Genomic DNA, 6,622 nt, shown 5'->3' with positions numbered 1-6,622 from the left:
CCATAATATCCAATTTTAATTCGCTAATCCGCATTGCTCCTTCAAATATAACTCAGTCAAGTGCAATTTTTAAAAAAATATGATTTAAGATTTGTGTGCAAAAGATTAAAAATTTAAAAAGAAACCTCCACAAGAACATTACTTGGTTTAACTTACTGATCTTTACTTCGATAGTGAAACAGATGGACGACATTTGATATTTTCAACTTTCCCACTATCATTTGATCACCAGTAGCATACCCTCTACCTCGTCATTTCTAAAAAAAAATATATAAGCTCGTGCATGTCCACACTATCAAAACGTCATAAACAGGGCTTGTACCTAATATCAGTCATAAGAACCCTTTCACACAAAATATTGTCAGTAAATGATGCATAACTTTCCAAAACAATGATGTAAAAAAAGGTAAAATAACAAAAAAAAGTGAGCTCACAGGAAAATTAAATCGGATAGTCCATAATCACATGGCAAAATCAAATGACAAAACACATAAAAAAAAATAGACAAGAACTGCCATATTCCTGACTAGGCACAGGCATTTTCAAATGTAGAAAATGGTGGATTAAACCTGGTTTTATCGCGCTACACCTCTCACTTTGCTCACAGTCTCATCAAATTCCGTTATATTTACAATGATGCGTGAACGAAGCACATAATAAATAAAATAGTCAAAATATGGGTATACAGATATTTCAGAAATAGCTCCTGTGCATAAGAAATATCCAAAGAATGTGAAAAGTTTTCCAAAAAGTTAACACTTATTATCATATAAAGTGACTGTCAGGCAGATAAAGGGGATAAAATACATTTGTTTTATTCGTTTAATTAGAATGACATTAGAATGGTTATTATTCCATAGAGTGTAAACATATTATCCAGAACAAACGACACACGAAACCATAACATTATCATGAAATGGAGGACAACTAAGTGATCCACATTTGGCTTGTACACCTACAAAAAGCTTTCCGTTATAGTCAGTGGATCCCTTTTCAAGAACTTCAGGACTCATATCCATGCAAACATACTGGGACCCGGCATGATGGTAATAATGCCCACTAGCTAACCGTCCATTGTATTCTATTTTCCATGATCCTGAACACGTCGTTTTTCCAGGTATCATAAGAATAGACGATGAATGTTTTGCTCTGCATACAGCACACGGAACATCGTTACCATTCAAGTTTTCGGCAAAGTAATTATCTTGATATTCAGCCCCGTATAAAAAATCCTTGTAAACAGGATTTTTTTTAAGATCTTCATTTATTACATCAGGGTTGTGAGGGAGGCAAAGAGTGTTCACTGCAGATCCGGAATAGTCATACCAAGCACCACCTGCAATTCCTTAAATAAATGCAAAACAGACAGTGATGTGTAAAGATATTTGTTTATGAAATATTTGCATGTCAGTTAAATATAATTGATAAGACTAATCAAAATAGAACAAAGATTAAATAATGGGTTAAAATATTTCCTTTTGGGGTCATAACGTCACGTCTACTGTTCATTGTGTTGTTGTGGTATTTTTCTACAAAACGCGACATGAAAAGTCCTACGTTCAAAACTTCATTCCATATGTATTTTATTAGCCCTCTATGGATCCAAAGGGGTAATTAGCGGACTATATAACTGATAACATCAAAACAGATGCTGATCCCCAAAAATAATAGTTGAACGGAAAAAGAACTGAAAAGTAGGTTTCATAATTCGAAAATCAAAATCTTATTATATTAAAAGTGAATAGCTCGAATTGATATCAAGCGGTACCTAATTATCATTTGTATCATATGGTTGTATCTAGTCAGGAATATGACAGTTGCTATCAATTCGTTGAATGTGTTTGTACTCTTAATTTTGCCATTTGATAAGGGACTTTCCTTTTTGAATTTTCCTAGGAGTTCAGTTTTTTTGCGATCTTACTTTTTTGGGTATAAAACCCATAAGATTCATATTCATTTTTTCAAAAAGTTCTATACATAATTTGATATATTATGCATTATGTCTTTTTCAACATGAAATTTTAAAGAGACCACAGTGACATCATCATAGACATGATTGCACTTTAGATTGCACTTAGTAAAAACAGCTGTTCACAAACCATGCTTTTTGGGGCGATATATACTATTATCAGATATTTTGTTTTTTACGTAACTTTCTCATAGAACCATTATTTGGGAATTTTACCAGTATATACATGTGTACACATGGTTGCAGCGAATTTTGGAATGGTACAGAAGTACAGAATTTTATCATTAATTAAAACTCTAAAAAGAACTTGGCATATATTTTTTTTAATATGCCGCACAATACCTTTCAGTAAAATAGTAGTGCATATAAACTTTATAATTTTTTTCCCCGAAACTTCAAAGTAAAAGATGCACAGTTTTAGTCGTGTTGTTTTCAATTTTTTAGTCGTAAAGAGAACATATTGTTTCTATGAGTTATTGCATTGTATATAGAAATAGTAGTGCAACCTTAACATGTTTAAGAGTGAATATTGTACGTGCATCAAAATACGAAGTAATAATCAAAATGGATTCAAATGAAATACTTGATTAAGTATTCTATTGTTCTTATTTCAAGGGCTATTGGACAAACTTTTACTTTCTTGTAAAACAAAGGAAGGAAATGGTTAGTTTTCACTTCATGTAAAAAATAAAGTTACACAAAAACTGGGGAGGATATGTGTTCCTGAAAAATGCTATTTTTGTTGACACTTTGTATAGAGCTACAGTTAGATAAGTGCTGATTTTACATACTAATTGTAAAATTGACCTTAGATAGAATCATTTTCAAAACAGTGTGGCTGTGGCCATTGATTGACGACCTAAATTATACCATTGACTGGGAAAGATTATGTGAACGTTTGTCTGTAACGATCACTGCTCACTACTTACTTATTATAGAGTTTAAACTGTGGGGTCATCAAAGGTACTTAACGCCTTTAATAATAAAATAATTCGAAAACTAATCAGTATAACCTTTATGGTTCAATTTATATTATTGATATCAATCAAAACATCGTATTATTCCTGAATAGTTTTTCGAATTACTTTATTTAGGTGTTGAGAACCTTTGGTGACCCCACAGTTCCAGTGTCTTTAACAAATATATAGTGAGCAGTGATCGTTACAGACAAACGTTCACATAATCTGTCCCAGTCAAATGGATAACTGAGGTCTTCAATCAATGGCCACAGCCACACTGTTTTGAATATGATTCTATGTATCTCCTCAATTATAAAGTTTCCAGACCGTTTAGCAAAACTATGTTATGATATTGTAATCATTATATTTATTTTTGTTGGCCTATTTTGTTTTGTGTGGCCTGATAGTTGTTTAAAAAACAATTTAAAGACTTATAACGATTCCAGAATGATCATAATACAAGATGCGTTTTTTAAACTTCTTACATTGTTCTAGAAACTTCCGTTCTACAGTTTTCTAGGACTTTCCCTTCTACGGTGTTCTAGAGATTTCCGTTAAAACTTTTTTATATACAGACACTAAAGTTAATCTGTCAGACATAGACATCGATAAACATTCATATTCTCAGCAATTGGATTTAGACTTTTATATTACAAACAACAGCATACTAGATTGTGACCTATTGGACGTAAAATTCTGATTGGGTTCCCGAGAAAATATCAGGATAAAGAAAAGATAAAAGATTGGACTCATATTTTGAGAGTTAAGTTGACACCAATATTGTGTAATACTTCTTGTAAACTTTTGTATAATAAATATTGTTAAATTTTATTATTGATTTGTGTCTTTTGTTGGCTACAATTTAGAGGTGATTCTGGCCGAAACAACTATAAGTCTACTATAATTCAATAAATGAATTCCAATCAAACAATACAGGAAACTCTTTTAAACTTTAACAATTCGCAGAAATATACACCGTTCTTGTGATACAAATACGCAGCTCAACGCTAAAAAGAAAGACGTTATAGATGTAAACCATTTAAACCAATATTGAGAATATAACTTACAGAAGAAAATTTAGATAAGTCAACAAAAGAATCGATACACAAGTTTGAACTCAAATTTATTTTGCAGTACTGTAAATGTATAGTCTGCACATAAATTCGAAGATAAAAATCAAGTATTTAAATATCTGCAGAGGCTTTCAAAATTTCAAGCAGACCATGCTTAAGTTATGAATTTTAAGTTTTAATAAAGATTTTTGAATATTTTGGTAGAAAATACGATTTCCGAATTTTTATTTTTATTTAATCTCGATTTTTCCAATGGTTTTTGTAAATAAATAACACTCTCCAAAAATTAGACTAAATGGGCAATAATTTATTTTAACATAGTGTATCAAATTTCACGGAAACTATTAACGAAGTGTCAAGGTCAAACAATGACAAATTTTCTATTTAAGGAAATACCTGTGCAAGTCAGGAATGTGCTATTTGTTCCTTTTGTTGTATGTGTTTCAATCTAAAGTCAAATAAGGTCTACTATTATTGGGAGACCAACCAAACGACAAAAAAATACCAAATGACAACTAAAAACAATTAAAAAGCTATATAACCAAAAAAAAAGGAACACAAAAAATGTCATGTTCGATTCTTCATATAGCATAACATCGGGGGCCGAAAGTCCACCAGCAGTGTTTGGGTCTATAATAACTCTAACGAGAAGCCTACATCTTCAAAATATAACTAAAATTCTGAACTCCGAGGAAAAGTAACCAAAATACCGAATTCCACGGAAAATGTCACTAAAATATCGAACTCCAAAAGAAAAAAATAACTAAAATACCGAACTTCAAGGAATACGTATATATATATCAAAACGGAAAATTCGTTATCTTATTGCAAACTTACAGGCTCACACATATCGAACGAATGAAAAACAACTGTCATATTCCTGACACGATATACGCAATTCCTTATTTATAAAACTATGGGTTAATCCTTGTTTAATCGTTAGCCATTTCTCTTATTGTATGACAGTCATATAGAATACCATTATACTGATAACGATGTGAGAGCAAAACAAAGAAACATAAAAATGTAAAAAAATGGGGAACATGTTATAATTGAGTATGTCCATCTACTACCTGTGTATACAAGTTCAGTTTCATTTCCTGAACAATCCTTCCGACCCCAACGAGTATAGACAGACCCAGCAAACTCTGAAAACAAACATAATTATATAAATATGACGACCATGCAAAAAGAAGGCAATCCAATTGGTGTTAACTATTATATCAAATTAAAACATAAGTCAACACATCACGTCAGAGAAATAAAATCATGATACATAAGAAGCAAATGAGAATTCATAGCACAACACTTCAATGTAAAATCTCAATTAGTGTTTGGTTGTGATGATATCGACGTAAATGTTAACCTCTTTTTTTTAAGTAGTGTTAACAAAGTAGACATTTTTTTTTGCCCGATATGTTATAGAGTAAATGTATTAATAGTCTAATTAGCTGTACATGTTTATCGTCGTGCTTTGATTTCTGCAGCTTAGATGCCAATTGTTCCAATCAATATATCATTATTCACGATCTCTCAATATTTTTATGTGTTAAGGTTTAAAAATAGTAAGTATTGAGATGAAAATATACCAGACTAGTAATCAACACTTGTGTGTTGACATGCAGTAAATTTAATTTGTTCAACTGGCACAAGTTTTTGATTTATTTTTTTTTTTTTTTTTTTTTTTTAACGATCGTAAAATCTTCGTATCCAATTTATCGCCTCTCTCACTTTTTTATTTGAGCGCCGATAATTAATTTGGAAAAACCCGTCTCGACGCATTTTATTTATATAATTTGAGTTTTCTCTTGACTGAAGGTATATGTGTTAGGGAAATAATTAAAATAGTTTCAAAAATTGATTTTCTTTTTTTCTTTTTAATTTGAATTTTAAAATAAATATGATACTATCAAAATTCTAGACATAAATACCTGATAAACTTTGAAGTTTCGTTTCGAGTTGATAAATCCTTGTTGTCTTTTGTTGTGATTCGGTCTTCATTGATAGTATTTCAGATTTCATAGTCTGAATTTCAAGTTCCAATTGATTGAATCTGTTTGCAACAACATCGGGATCATTCAATAGAAGTCTCTTTTTATTTTGATTTGTACAATGTACAGTTGATAAAAATAGAGAACATATCAAAAACAAAGTGAACTGAGACATTTGTAAATGTTACTACTGAGTCATGTCTTATCAGTTTGTGGGAAATAATTGTAAGTTCATTCGTACAAGTCTTCTCCCACTCTTGTTTGGCCATTTGATAAGGAACTTACCGTTTTTATTTATTTTCTTATTATTTGTTTGAATTGGATTCAAGTTTTGTAATCAAAATATTGATGAACGTTGGCTCGTTGAAAAATGTACATTCATATGCAACACGTCTTATAAGAAGGTTCTTTTGTTTATTATATATCATCGACTGAAAATAATATATAGAATGGACACAACCCGACGAAATAGCAAAACACACCCAAGGCCAACAATGGATCTTCAACGAACTGGTAAAATCCTGCACTAAGATGATACTTTTGCCTGCAACTGTCCCGGACACAATAATGAATATCATTGTCGAAGGCCGTATGATACGGTGCTTTTTGTCCGCAATTCGCTTTTTGTCC

At 31.2% G+C, this 6,622-nt stretch overlaps 1 long non-coding RNA gene across 1 annotated transcript; it reads right to left on the bottom strand.

Moving 5' to 3' along the window:
* Positions 1 to 855: 855 nt before the first annotated feature.
* On the bottom strand, positions 856 to 6,183 carry LOC139492508 (uncharacterized). The gene is made up of 3 exons (XR_011656869.1): positions 5,933 to 6,183; positions 5,075 to 5,149; positions 856 to 1,345 (listed from the first exon to the last, which is right to left on the bottom strand). It is a non-coding gene; the product is annotated as an uncharacterized lncRNA (long non-coding RNA).
* Between the last annotated feature and the right edge of the window lie 439 nt (positions 6,184 to 6,622).

The sequence above is a fragment of the Mytilus edulis genome, chromosome 10 (genome assembly GCF_963676685.1).
Source record: "Mytilus edulis chromosome 10, xbMytEdul2.2, whole genome shotgun sequence".
NCBI lineage: Eukaryota > Metazoa > Mollusca > Bivalvia > Mytilida > Mytilidae > Mytilus > Mytilus edulis.
This window is presented reverse-complemented; position numbering and strand designations above follow the sequence as displayed.